Raw genomic sequence first — 14,169 nt, forward strand, 5'->3', positions numbered from 1 at the left:
TCATGCGTCAACAAATATGTCTCTTGAATGACTTCACAATAGATTTGATAGCACCTATACATGCCACCTCTATGTCACATGTCTGGTTACTTAACAGGTGGTCGCTGGGATGAATCTTGAACTTAACAGGTAGTCTTAAGGAAGCGCCCCACCCTGCTCTCTCAGACTCAGCCTTCCATCTGTAATATGGGGCTGATAATACTGCTCTACTTTATGCAGTTACAAGAAAATAATATATGTTTAGAACTTCAAACACCCTAAATCAGGAGTTCTCACACTTTCTACCCCAGGGTCCACTTGAGAGGACTGAAAATTACGGAGGCTCATCAGTCACAAAATGGTGGTGCTGGGGGAAGCTAGTAACCAAATGGCAGCAGATGGAGTGTGTGTGTGTGTAAGAGACGGGCCAAAAGGCACAGGTTCCTTTCTTTCCATTGGCTCCTTCCCTTTCCTCGCCCCCAACTTTGCATGCTAGAGCATCACTCTTGCGCCGCTCTCTGAACAATTCCTGCTGTCATATGTGCCCACACACTGCACATGTGGGGAACAACAAGGCAACAGTGTGGTACTGAACAGGGCCAGCCCAAGACATTTTTGCACCTCAGATGAACCACAAAAGGTGCCTCCCTCCCCACCAGGGAAGAAGGAGTGAGTGGAGATCTACACCAGGAGCAAGCGGGCAATAGCTCTGTACAGCAGGATCTCCTGCCCCTGTAGATCCTACCGCCTGAGGCTGTCACCTCACTTTGCCTCATGGGTGGGCTGACCCTGAGGTCCACTGGGGATCCCTGACCCACAGTTTAAAAAAGCACATAATCATCACAACCCACACCACCACCACCACTCCTCCTCCTCCTCCTCCTCCTCCTCCTTCTTCCCAATCCCAAGTGCCCTGAAATAATAACACATTCCTTCCCTGCTTACTCCTCCACAACCTCCTTTTCTTCTATCATTTCCCTAGTGTCAATGTTCAACTTGAAAGACCCTCTCCTCTCATATGTGCAAAGCACCATGAACATTTTGGATGCTCAAGGAGGAGAAGCAGAAGATGGTGGTAACGGAGCAATAACTAACCCCTGTGAAGTTAACATGATCCACAGTGGCCAAAACTACTCCTTTCCCCAATCTTTGACTCTCATCTGGGCATCTGCACTCCAGCTCACTTGTGGCAAATAAGCCTTTCCTAGTGAATCCATAGAACAGAAAAGCAACTCTGTACAAACTCCATTTGTCTCTTCCTCCCTCGCTCCCTGGTTGCTCCACCAACGCAGCCACTCCCAAAAGTCTTAGCAGGGAGAGGCATATGTTTGTGCAAAGTGGAGAGCTGGTAAAGCTGTCCCAAACATATAGCCCTAAGTGGCATTATTGACTCTGTAATTTGCTACCATTAGCAAAGGTCACTGTGTGCTGCTTACTGCCACTTTATGAATTGCTCCTGTTCTAGCCCATCATTTCATTAAACAGTGTTGTACTGAGGGGTCGAAAAAAACCAATCAAGGGACTTCTGTGCAAGGAGAACATCCTCAGGTGTTTTTGTTTTTTTAAAGGAACCTCCATCTCCCACTCCTGTTTGAGGATCTCCTCAAATCAAGGTACACCTTGTCAGTTCTCTCTCTCTCCTGTTATATGTTTTCCGCTTGTGTTCCCTCCCCATCCTTCTCCCCATGCCGTATCCACTGTTCCAAAGAGCAGAGAGAATATTTGATTGCAGTAATTAGCTAATCAGTAACAGGCATAATTTCCCACTGATTAATGCTTTGAATAATCATTATAGTCCTAACTGTAGGCAGTTCTCTTATCAGAGTCACTTTGAAAACAGCTTTGAAAAAGATAGAGCTGCACCTTCGCAGATAAAATTAGAGAGGTCAGGTGCTCTGCCCTCTGGAATGATGGCAGGGAAGGGAAGCATGGAGACCTGAAGGGTCCTCTTCCAACCCACTTCCCTCCTCTTTCTCTCTACCCACAATAGATGCCATGATGCGGGGAGTGCGGAGGGGAAGAACAAGAAGAAACTAGGGCAAGGATGCTATCCACAAGTGCTGCTTTCAGCCCACAAGAGAACTGGTAAGCAGGAACGTTGCACCATTCTTATGCAGCAGCAAAGGGGAAAGAGGAAAAAGTTTGCCTATGAGACTAAGGGTTTATCCACACTTTCCCTTGCCCCCCTGCCGGTCCAGACTAGGATGCCAATTCAGATTTGGGGGGGGGATGCCAGAAATTTGCAAAAGAGAAAAAAGCTCCCATTGAAGCAAAGGAGAGGGGTTTGTTCTGTGCAAATGCTTATGTGGGACCCCCAATCCAAATCAAGATCATAGCAAAGAGCCAATCCCCTCCCCACCCCACATGTCAGGGTCCAAATATAGATGAAGTCACACATACTGGCGACTGGTGTTCAATTTCATGAACTTAAAAACTAACATAGATTTTCAAGGGAACTCCGTTGCCAGTTTGTGGCAGACTAAACACACCTGGCAATTCAGCCCATGCCAGGAGACACTGTTATCCACACTTCCTCTTGTTCCTTTGCTTTCCCCCAGGGAAAACAGTTCTTTAAAATGGCAATTTGGATTGTCTCTGGATTGTCTCTGGATTGCGGTTTGCTCCTGTTTAGAGCTGAAGGAGGGTTTTCCCTGTGAAAGGAACCGGGCAAGTGGAAAACCACTCAGACCCGTGCCTAGAATGCATGGTTAAAGCAGAAAACAGCTTGGACCTATGCTTACTAAATAAGAGACAAGTGGACGTGTGGATGGGGTCTGTTGCTTGGATGCTGAATCCTTTGGTGAGAGGCCCATTCAAAGGAGGAAGAGGAAAAACAGCAGCAACAGTATCAAGCTGTATCTTTAATTCCTGACGTGTTTAAGCACCAATCTGGTTTTGTTTGTTTTTTAAATGATACTTTGACTTAAGTAACATAGCGAATTTGAGTTCAGTGGTATAATGGTCAACTATACAATCAGAAGGATAGCATGCAGAACCTTGGAGCAGAACATCAACTGTATCTGGTGCCAGGCCCTGCAACATTTGGCAATTGCACATTGCCTAGGTGTGGTGTTGAAATGGATGCTGTTCAAGAGAAGTCTAGACAAGACAGGGCTTTGGATAGGAATAGAAATATCCACCATGGATGGATTTCATCTCCTTCAGGTCATTTGCTGTGGCTCTGCAGTTGTGACATGAAGCTGAAAAGCGGATGCGCAAGTGACTTGCTCAGTAACCTTTCATCCAACATTGTGTCACCTTAAAAGAAAACTCACACATCTCCCTGCAGGAGAGAGACGTGGCTTTCTTTTTTAGTGAGACAAGCAAGTAGCAAACAGCCTAAGGGTGATTCCCTTGCACATCCACTGCCTTGCTTTGTAAGATGTGGAAGTAATATGGTCCGCACATTCATACATGAGCAGAACGGAAAGAGAAATAGCCATAGAGCGATGGCTCCCACCCATTTGCAGTAACTAATGAACTGGGCCAATCTCCTCCTCTAAATCAGGGTAGCCAAAGTTGTGCCCACCAGATGTTTTGGACTACAACTCCCATCAGCTCAATCAGCATTGCCAATGGTCAGGAATGTTGGGAATTGTAGTCCATAAAATCTGGAAGGCATCACATTGACTATCCCTGCAGTAGCGGAGGAGATTAGACCAGTTTGTATGTTACTGAAAATGAGAGTGATCCATTTCCCATTCTAGATGAGAAGTGTCCTCATTTTTTATACCATTCCAACAACCTCTGTAGCTTCTGCCTGGTTATTTCTGTTCCTCCAAACTGTTTTTTCATGCCCTTTATGTTCTATGAAAGTGGTGTCCCTGCTGTTTGGATAGTGATTTCTGCCCGTTCATTGGCTGTTGAGTCATTATTGGAATTCACTCAGCATGCATGAGCTTTAATTTTCTTAATGAGCTGTAGGCCTATAGGGTTACCAGTTGGTTCTTTTTTTGACTGTACAGGGCTGCTCAGACAAAACTCAGATAGTAAAAGAAAAGAAAAACAAGTCGGTCTCATTTGCATGTTGCAAAAAGCTACAGCTTGTATTGAACAAAGGGGGAAGTGGAAGAGTACAGAAGTCAGTCTCTCTCTTTCCACGTGGGTCCTTGCACAACTTATCTTGCCCCTCCCCCCACATGACCCAAACAAACCACACTGTGATCTGTCATATCATCTGAACCTGAACCATGGTCTGTTTTAAATAAACCAAGAGTAGTAAGCTAGAAATAAATCAAGAAATTAACATCCATGGCATCATCCATGTTTAGGTGACATTGCAAACCATAGCATGGCTTGTTGGAGCTGTGAAAACACTGTTGGGCCACAAAGGAACCCACTCAACAGCACAGAAGCATGATCACAGTTAAACAGTGGTTTAAAACCAACTGCGACCATCACAATGAGTGAACAAGGCCATTGTGTTGGGCCATGTGACACAGCAGATCCAGAGTGATTCTTCATGTTGCAAATGAGAAGGCAGTAGAATTAAGTCTTCTAACACAGATCTAGAAATAGGTATGTTTTCAAGCTAGTTGCTCATTATAAATGAGATGAGGATTTCCCTTATTGGTTTGTAGGGCATGCCTACTGAACATTTAAAGGCTGATTACTCTAAGTAATAAAGGAGCAAGCATATTGTAACAGACCCTCAAGCTGCCCTTCGCCTCTGTGTACATGGGAAACTGGGGCACATGGGCAGCGAAGTCAGTAATGAGACAAAAGATTATGACGTATTGGCAACTTTCATTTGTACTCGCATGCTTTCCCAAACAAGCCTTGTCATTAAAAAAATGTTTCTGCCTTGGTGATTTCTTGTTACAAATATATTCAAGCTATGGAAAATAAGCCAGGGGTGTCAGAAGAAGGGTTTATCAGTGTAGCCTCCTAGGGTACAAATACATCAGGAGAAAGGAATAACATGCATGCACCTCCTAGACTGTGATCCTAGGACTCACTTGATTTCTGTAAGAAAATCAACAGTGTTGTCATGCAACAGTGGGCAATTATAGTCATCTTGCTCTTTGTTAATACGTATAGAGGAATAGAAATTCCATGCACAGATCTTGGAAATAATGACCCAATAACTTAAAATAAGACGCCTAGTTTCCCTACAACAAATAAGTAATAAAAACCCCACACTTGGGGCACAACTACACAACAGACTTCAAATGGTTCAACGCTGCAGTTATTTCTTCTCCCCAGGGAACTCTGGAAACTGATGAAGTTATCTCTGGCAGATGGATCTCAGTGTCCTCACAAAACTATAATTTTCAGGATACTTTGAGAGAATCCACGCCAGTTAAACATGTATAAAACCAATGTGAGGTTTTTTTAGTGTAGATAGATCGATGAACGTGGAAGGGCAAAGAAAATGTTATATCCAAAGAGTTGTGATTTTCTTGCCGTTTCTAGCTTCACACATTTTTGCATATTTATTCTCTATTATTTGACCCCAGGGACTGTCTATGCTACCCAAGCAGGAGAGATAACAGGATGTGGGAAGGGTGGAGGGGAGAAAAAAGGGAAGGAACAGGGAAGGAAACGGTTTGTAAAAGAAAATGTAAGTGTACTGTGTTCTACTTGTGAAAAATAGGCAATAAAAACATTAGCCTTTGAATCTTTTCTTTTTAATCACCAAGTTCTTCTGCAGGTTTTTCCTGGCTTTGGAAGGTCCTTCATAAACCAGACATCTTATTAGGAGACATCTAGGTGCTGGCATGCACTAATGGCATCATTGGTCCATGTTGACTCTGATAGACATCTGCTGTTCTGGAAATTCTGCGGTAAAACTTTCCTGCTATCATTGCATTCACCAAATCATTGGTTTTCAACTGGTAGATCAGTGCCCACTACTGGATCATAGCGTGATCTAAGGTGAGTGGCAACAACAGTACCAGCACCATACAATTTAGGTTGATGCACCAGCCACTACTATTCCCAAGGATGTCTGAACTGGCTGTGGTAATGCACACCTTTACTAATATCAATTCTTTTTTTCTTTTGTAAATAATTTTTTATTGTTTTTCACAATTAAATTCCACATTAACATTGGTAAGTTAAAAAATAAAGCACAAACATTTTCACCCCCCAATCCCCATATATTACAATATCCTTTTTGAACCTTTTTTGAGATTCCGTGAATCTCCGGACTTCCCCCCATCCCCTCTTCTTGTTCTATAAATGAACAAAATCCTCTTACATTTCCATACCCATTTGCCAAATTTTCTAACCGGTATACTTAGTTAATCAAAACTTACTAATGCTTCAAATCATTTATAACATTTTGCACAAATATGTTAATTATTGAAACAATTTTCTCCATTATAAATTTCACATCTATGCTTAATTATTATTATTTTTTCCTTTTAATCTTATCCCCATTTCAACTAGTTGCAAGCATTTAATCCAGGCCTGCTAATGTACCAATGTATCTACAGTAATTAACTCATGTCCGTCAGCAGATTGGACCTGCACTCCCTGCCACCACTAGCAAAAACTGGAAGTCCTTGCTCTCAGGCACAATTCATTGTGTCGGTGGTTACTTTTAAAGCCTTCTGTGTCTTGGGTCCAAGATTCCTACTTCTTCCCTACCAACCTGCTCAATCCCTAAGATCAGGTGGAAAGGACCATCTAGAGGGGAGGCATAGTTGATCATGACAAGGAATAGGGTCTTGCTAGTGGCTGCACCATTATTGTGGAAACATTTGCTTGATGAGCCTTAAAAAGGTAAAGGTAAAGGACCCCTGACAGTTAAGTCCAGTTGCGAACGACTCTGGGGTTGCGGCGTTTCTCGCTTTATTGGCCAAGGGAGCCGACGTTTGTCCACATACAGTTTTTCCGGGTCATGTGGCCAGCATGACTAAGCCGCTTCTGGCGAAACCAGAGCAGCGCACAGAAACGCCGTAAGCGGTACTTATTTATTTACTTGCACTTTGACGTGCTTTTGAACTGCTAGGTTGGCAGGAGCTGGGACCAAACAATGGGAGCTCACCCCGTCGTGGGGATTCGAACCGCAGACCTTCCGATCGGCAAGCCCTAGGCTCAGTGCTTTAGATCACAGCGCCACAGCCTTAGGTAGCCCCAATTCTAGCTGTCTTCTGTTGTACTATGAATACTTTTGTTATTATTCTGAGCAGACTTATGCCTTGCAAAGAAGATGATACATTTAGTATTGATTGCATTTTATCTGTTGTAACAGTCTCCTTTGTATTAACGTAGAAAGTATTGTTTTATAATGTATTGTGATTTTAAGTGCTGTAACATGCTGTAAGTAAAGCTTTGACATTGGAAGGACGGAGAAGGAGATGATAGATAGATAGAAAGGTAAATATTTCAGAGGGGTGAATTTATCCACCAAATATCTGTTTCACCCAAACTTAAGTCTTAAGCTGTGCTGGCAGATTTACAGGCCTGAACTACAGCAGAGACCTACTCTCTCACTACCTGCTTACAAGCAACCACTTTTCCAAGAAAATATCCCCAGACTGTCGCTCTGCCCTTTCAGTTACAATCAGTATTCAAGGCACGCCAAACTTTTAAATTTTATTTATCGAGGGACTGATTTGCACAGCAGGGCTCTGCTTTGTTTATTCAGTGCTATTATTGTTACCTTTAATGAAGACAATGAAGAATTTAAAATAATAATTAAAAATATTCCCCTCAGTTACCGTGGCAACGAGCTGCAATGTTTCTAATGGCGCAAAAATACCCCATCTGTTTCTTTATTTGACAGGACGAGAAACACTTCCTCCCCTTCTTCCCTTACAGGAGGTTTAGTCCTCGAGTCCTCAGGCAGCCCTGAACATGGAGCAGTCCCTTCTCCAGGTTTTGGGGGAGTTCTCAAGGGGCCCTATCCACTCAGCTAGCCACTCCTTCTCCCTCCTCTTCTTCATACATTTGGACAAACAGCTAGAAGGTGAACAAAGCTTCCTGCTCACCTTCCCTGCTGCTTCTGAACTTCCGGGCCCAGCAATAAGGGGGGCAGGCGGTCCTTGTAGCTAAGTTGTAGAGCATCTGATTTGCATGAAGAAGGTATTGGGCCCAACATCCTGCATCTCCAGGTAGCCTGAAATCCCAAAGAACTGCTGCCTTTCAGTGTAGGCAGTACAAAACTAAATGGGCTGACTCAAAATATGGAAGCTTCCTGTTCTCTCAACTTTTACCTTTTACTCGTATATATACCTAGCAACTGTATTCCATGCAGTGGTTCATGAAATAAAGTTTGTTAGACAATAGTGAGCCAGATGGAGCGATGATCTGGCTCAGTCTGAAGAGACAACAGCAAAAAAGTGGTTTTTGCTGCTTTTGCCTCTCTCCTGCCTGAACGGTTGGCATAGCAAAAACCTGATGGGAGAAAGCAGCAGGAAGTGGGAAGCTGAGAGTCCTGGGGCCTGAGGGCCTGTCCAGTAATGCCAACCTCAGTGCTTGGCAGGGAGGCTTGGGTTGAGTCTAGGAACAAGGACACACTACAGACCAGACAAGCAGAGGTGCCTTTTGAACATGAAGAGGCCAGCGGAGGTCACATGGTGAAGGTAAACCTTATGAAAGCATCTACTCTGTGGCCTAAGCTAGGAGAGGACCGTGTTGCATGCTCCCTGACTCTCATCTTCCCATACCAGACTCAGCTTTGCTTCATGCACAGAACCATGCAGAAGGTGAGAGAGGCAGAGCTTCAGCTACCCAGCTCAAAAGCATGTGAAGCATTGACCTAATTGACAGAGGGGGAAGGTGTCACTCTTAAGTCCAGAAACAACTGGAATGTGATAGCATAAATCTAGAGTTTCTTCCCTGCTTGCACACATGAAAGACCCTGTGTGTGACTTATCTGGTAACATTTGATGTTGATGGCACAACTTCCTTGAAACTAAGCAGACATGTTGTTGTTGTTTAGTCGTTTAGTCGTGTCCGACTCTTCGTGACCCCATGGACCAGAGCACACCAGGCACTCCTGTCTTCCACTGCCTCCCGCAGTTTGGTCAGGCTCATGTTTGTAGCTTCGAAAACACTGTCCAACCATCTCGTCCTCTGTCATCCCCTTCTCCTTGTGCCCTCAGTCTTTCCCAACATCAGGGTCTTTTCCAGGGAGTCTTGTCTTCTCATGAGATGGCCAAAGTATTGGAGTCTCAGCTTCAGGATCTGTCCTTCCAGTGAGTACTCAGGGCTGATTTTCTTAAGAGTGGATAGGTTTGATCTTCTTGCAGTCCATGGGACTCTCAAGAGTCTCCTCCAGCACCATAATTCAAAAGCATCAATTCTTTGGTGATCAGCCTTCTTTATGGTCCAGCTCTCACTTCCATACATCACTACTGGGAAAACCATGGCTTTAACTATACGGACCTTTGCTGGCAAGCTGATGTCTCTGCTTTTTAAGATGCTGTCTAGGTTTGTCATCGCTTTTCTCCCAAGAAGCAGGCATCTTTTAATTTCGTGACTGCTGTCACCATCTGCAGTGATCATGGAGCCCAAGAAAGTGAAATCTCTCACTGCCTCCATTTCTTCCCCTTCTATTTGCTAGGAGGTGATGGGCCCAGTGGCCATGATCTTCCTTTTTTTTGATGTTGAGCTTCAGACCATATTTTGCGCTCTCCTCTTTCAACCTCATTAAAAGGTTCTTTAATTCCTCCTTCATAGACAGGTAATAGTGAATAGTTTTGACCAAACGTGATCCACCTGGAGCAGGAACTGGCAAGCCACTCCAGTATCCCTGCCAAGAAAACTCCATGGACAAAGACAACAAGCAGACATGGCCTGGTCTCAATGCCTAGATGGGAGACTCCCTGTGAGTTATGTGTTAAGTCACACTGAGCTTTCAAACATAAGAATTTGAATTAAAGTGAATGAATGAATGAATGAATGAATGAATGAAATACTGATCTCAAGAGCAATTTGGTGTACACATTAAAATGACTGCCAGTTTCATCTCTGTCCACCCGGTGGTAAAAATACCTGAGAAAGTGTTGAAAAAGCTTGGGATTTGAATGGAATTCATATATTATACACAGGTGCATTTTGGAAGACCGAGAATGAAGTCTGAGAAGAAAAGCTGTTGGAAAATGTTTCCAAGCTCATTTCAGAGTGGGGAGAAAGAAGTCATTGTATACAAGCTGAATGTCTCTAAAAGCCTGGGCCTGAAATCTACAATGCCAACAAATGAGTGCTGAGGGTCTCTTCTTACTCCTCAACAACATCAAAACCAGCTGGAAGGCACCATCATCACAAGGTATTCCTGGCTGCCACGTGAGTGCCACATGCAAAATCAATGCCACTAGTTCACGAACAGCTACTAACAGCAGCATTGCACAAAGTTGTTTCCATTGCACAAAACTGCACATCAAAGGGTATGGTGCAAGAAAATTGCAGGATCCCCTTATAAACATAATCGAGGCACGTTGTTACCCTTTAATTATTTAAATTATAAATTGCTTCTCATAAAATATCCCACAAGTGATCTAACAATAGAAAACATGTATTTTAAAAAAGCAAGCCCAATACAGACGGAGATTAAAATCCCCACTCAAAAGGCTTGTTGAAAAAGGAAGGACTTTGATGGGGGTCAAAAAACTGGAGTCAGTGCCTGTCTTGATATGTAATGGGCAAGAATTCAAGAGGGTAGGTTTTGCCACCCTGTAGGTCTGATTTCTACGTAACACGGAATGGAACTCTTGAGGAGAGATCTGCAGATCCCCTTCTGCAGAAGGCGGTGAGAAGGGGTGGGATGAGCTTTTGCCTTCTAGAAAGCTTCAGCACCAACCCATGTGCCTGATGGGAGTCTTAGTAATCAGACAAGGATTCACTATACCTTTCCAGCCACATTTTTCCTCGAGAACAGAGAGGGGGGAGGGGGGATCCCTCTGCTGTTATTACCATTATCTCTCTGTATAAAACAGGTCCCTTCTTGTTCTTCTCTTACTCAGTTTCCTAGTTAATTCTGAATAATATACTACTCTACTAAATGTACACTTCCGTATCTGAGATCAGAATGTAGCACAGGATGTGCTCTTTGGCCTGGCGGTCTATAATATCAGTGAAAGATGGGCTAGCAGAGATCAATAATTTATGCTGAGACGGAAGGCTCAATCAAGTGCCTCGTCAATTATGTAGTGATTATATCTACGGGGAAAGAGAAGGAATGGCTTCCTTCTATCATGTGGTGCCACACACTGCTCCGATCTAATCTTTTACTCCCAACAGTAGTAGCCATCTGCCAACTTCACACTTGGACACAAAAACACTCTTCATTCCCGCTTGCAGTGGCCATTGTTAGATATGTCCGGCCTTACATTGGGGACATTGCTCCAGTTCATGCAGCTGCCAGTTTCTAGAAGTTATTCTAGTTGGAGGACCGTGTTCCCAGCCATTAAGCTCTTAGCTAGTGATCCAGGCAGTAATAATAGTAATACTTTTAATAATGATAATTTTGTTATTTATATCCCACCCATCTGGCTGGGTTGCCCTAGCCGACCTGGGCAGCTTCCAACATATATAAAAACATAACAAAACATCAAACATTTTTTTAAAAAACCCTCTCATAACCCTATATGTATTTGAATATTTCCAAAGCTGACATCTGAGCTAAAGGTTCCCTGTTCATAAGAACATAAGAAAAGCCCAGTTAGATCAGACCTATCTAGTTCAGGGTATTCCAGGTGTGGTTGCGCCAGAGATATGTATAAAGGACTTATCCACTCTTACTGTTTGCCCCACTCTTTCCAGGCACAGATCTACGCTTAAGAGCTCAGTGTCTGAGCATGTCTTATTTAAATTTTGCCTTGAAGCTTTCCCCATGAAAACCCACTCTTTAGCATCAATTTGGGCTTTCCACGGATAGCCGTTTGCTCCAATTGAGCTTCAAACAGTGGGTTCTCACAGGGAAAACTCTGGAGAAAAGAAAAGAGGCTGCTAGGACATGGAGATTTAAACCATGGGCCATGCCTGGAAAGAACAGAGGAAAAGTAAGTGCAGATGAGCCCAAATGCGATGAATATGATATTGGTGCTTTTATTTCGGATCCCTTTCCTAATTTCATTTCATTTCACTTTTAATTTGTGTACTGCCTTTCAATATTGCTGTACACACATTGGTTTACGAGCTGAGGAAACTTCAAAATATACAACAAAGATCACACCACTTATATCAATCCAACGCAATGCAGAAAATAGCAATAAAAAGATGACTTTAAAATAACTTATATCAAATAAAGTAATATTCAATACTCCCTTAGAATATAATAGTACACAATAAAAACTCTCAAAGTATCAGCAAATATCAGAGAAATTCACTCTCAACTAATAATATCAGAGAAATTCACTCTCAGCTAATAATTCCTAGTATGGAACTCATCTTTTTCACAGCTTTCACACATTAGGTTGATATTTTTAGTAAACTATGCCAGGACTCTTGGTCAGTCATTGCCAGCTCGAATCCTAATTAGTGTGCATGTGAAATTACCATGTATTTATATATTTTTGCCTCAATGTGCATTACTTTATGCTTACTTACATTGAGCCACATTTGCTATTTTACTACCCAGTCTGGACACATCATTCCAGAGCTCAGGCCTGCTTTTTCTGAATCCACTTGTTCTCAAGGAAGTCGTGTCTCTCTCATTCTTCTATCTCAACTCCTTCACCCTAGTTCATTTCAATCATGGATAAACTCTCAGCTTTTGATCTTGGCTTTGCTCTGTACTATGAACTAGAAGCCTCCTGCCTATTTGCTTATCTGACCTTTCTGTGAAATTGCCCTCCAGCTTTGATCCTGTCAACAATCCTCTTCTCTGAATGGGCCTCATTCTGCGTAAATGTACAGTGCTTTGAGTAGGGATGGATGTATTTGTCCATTTCAGTAATTCTTAGTTTTTCAGTTTTAAGTTCAGTTCTCTACATTTCCTCATTATTTTGAATTTTTTTAAAAAAAAATCTCATGAAAATTCATTAGCATTTTAATGCAAATTTTCCTTAATATATACATTTTTGCAAAGCCATTCCCCCCATTATAATGCTGTTTTATATGCTATTTTTAATTAACTTAAGCATTTTTATGTATGCTTTACCCTAGTATATGCATTTATCTGAGTGTAGAACAGCACTATGAAATTTGTAGATGTGCAAATTTCAAAGGATGGTTTTGTTTCAGTTTGCATATTGCTTGGGAAAGTGAAAATTAGATAGGTTCATCATTAAATGCTAAGTGAACCAAGCTTTTCCCTCATCCCTAGCATTCAGAGACTGACTAGAGCATCCGTAGCTAGAAGCAATTCAAGAATTAAGTCTGAAACTTGTTGCTTACTATAATCTTTTCTGGCTATCTGCCCCACACCACAACAGAAGCAACTACACAGACATGCAGTGACAATTCAGTTGAACTATCAAGTATCCTCTTAATGTTGGCTTTCTTGCTGTATCCCACCATCCCTGGAGATTTGTCAGTGCAGCAGGGTTGCCACTTCAATAAATGATTAGTTTGTGTTTTTTCTACCTCACAGGAGTATTTATTTTCACTTCCATTCGTCTTCTGGTTTGATCAAGCTACCTGGATTCCGCCCCAACCTTTTTCACAAATAAGCTCCTTGCTCTTTCATGCTTTGCCTGTAATCATGCAGGAGGTTTGCTTCTGTCCTCTGATGTAGTTGGTAGCAAGCTCTGCGAGGAAAAAAGTGTGATGCCCTCCTGCAAAGATTTTAAGAGTTCACATGGCAACAGGGCACAGAAACAGATATGATGGCAGAGTGCTTGGGACGTTGTATGTTCACCTCTAAATTCTTTTAAGTCACTATGGATTGAAGTACTGGTGATATTCTCCACAGCAGTGAAGACCAGGACTGGAATGAAAGGATTCAGGGATTCTGTCAACACGATTGTTGAAATTACTTTGTAAGTGAAGGCAATGACTTAAGAGATCAGTAGCTACAGGGGCCATTGGTGCTAGGGACGGGAAGTAGTAGAGGTCAACCAAAGTACAGAGTCTGCACAAAGAGGATGCTAAGGCAAGGAGGAAACTTTCACAAGGCATAGTTCAGTCTGTGCCAGGATTTAACCACTGGTGTCACTGCAGAATTTTTATAACAATTTCATAATGAAAAATGGAAGGGAAATGGCTGAGTGATTTCAGCTGCGTTCCCTAACCTGCTAAGTTTCAGATTCCATCAGTCTCCAGGTTCCAACAGCCCCAGTAAACTGATGATCAGGG

At 42.7% G+C, this 14,169-nt stretch overlaps 1 long non-coding RNA gene across 1 annotated transcript in view; it reads left to right on the forward strand.

The window, feature by feature from the left end:
* The window catches only part of LOC309337624, a 52,861-nt gene extending 39,365 nt beyond the window's left edge, over positions 1-13,496 (forward strand). Inside the window, exon 3 of the long non-coding RNA XR_014154452.1 lies at positions 13,466-13,496. This is a non-coding gene — a long non-coding RNA (uncharacterized lncRNA). The remainder of the gene's footprint in view (positions 1-13,465) is intronic.
* The last annotated feature ends 673 nt before the right edge of the window (positions 13,497-14,169 follow it).

This window comes from Podarcis erhardii, assembly GCF_964252035.2.
Source record: "Podarcis erhardii genome assembly, chromosome: 3".
Lineage (NCBI taxonomy): Eukaryota > Metazoa > Chordata > Lepidosauria > Squamata > Lacertidae > Podarcis > Podarcis erhardii.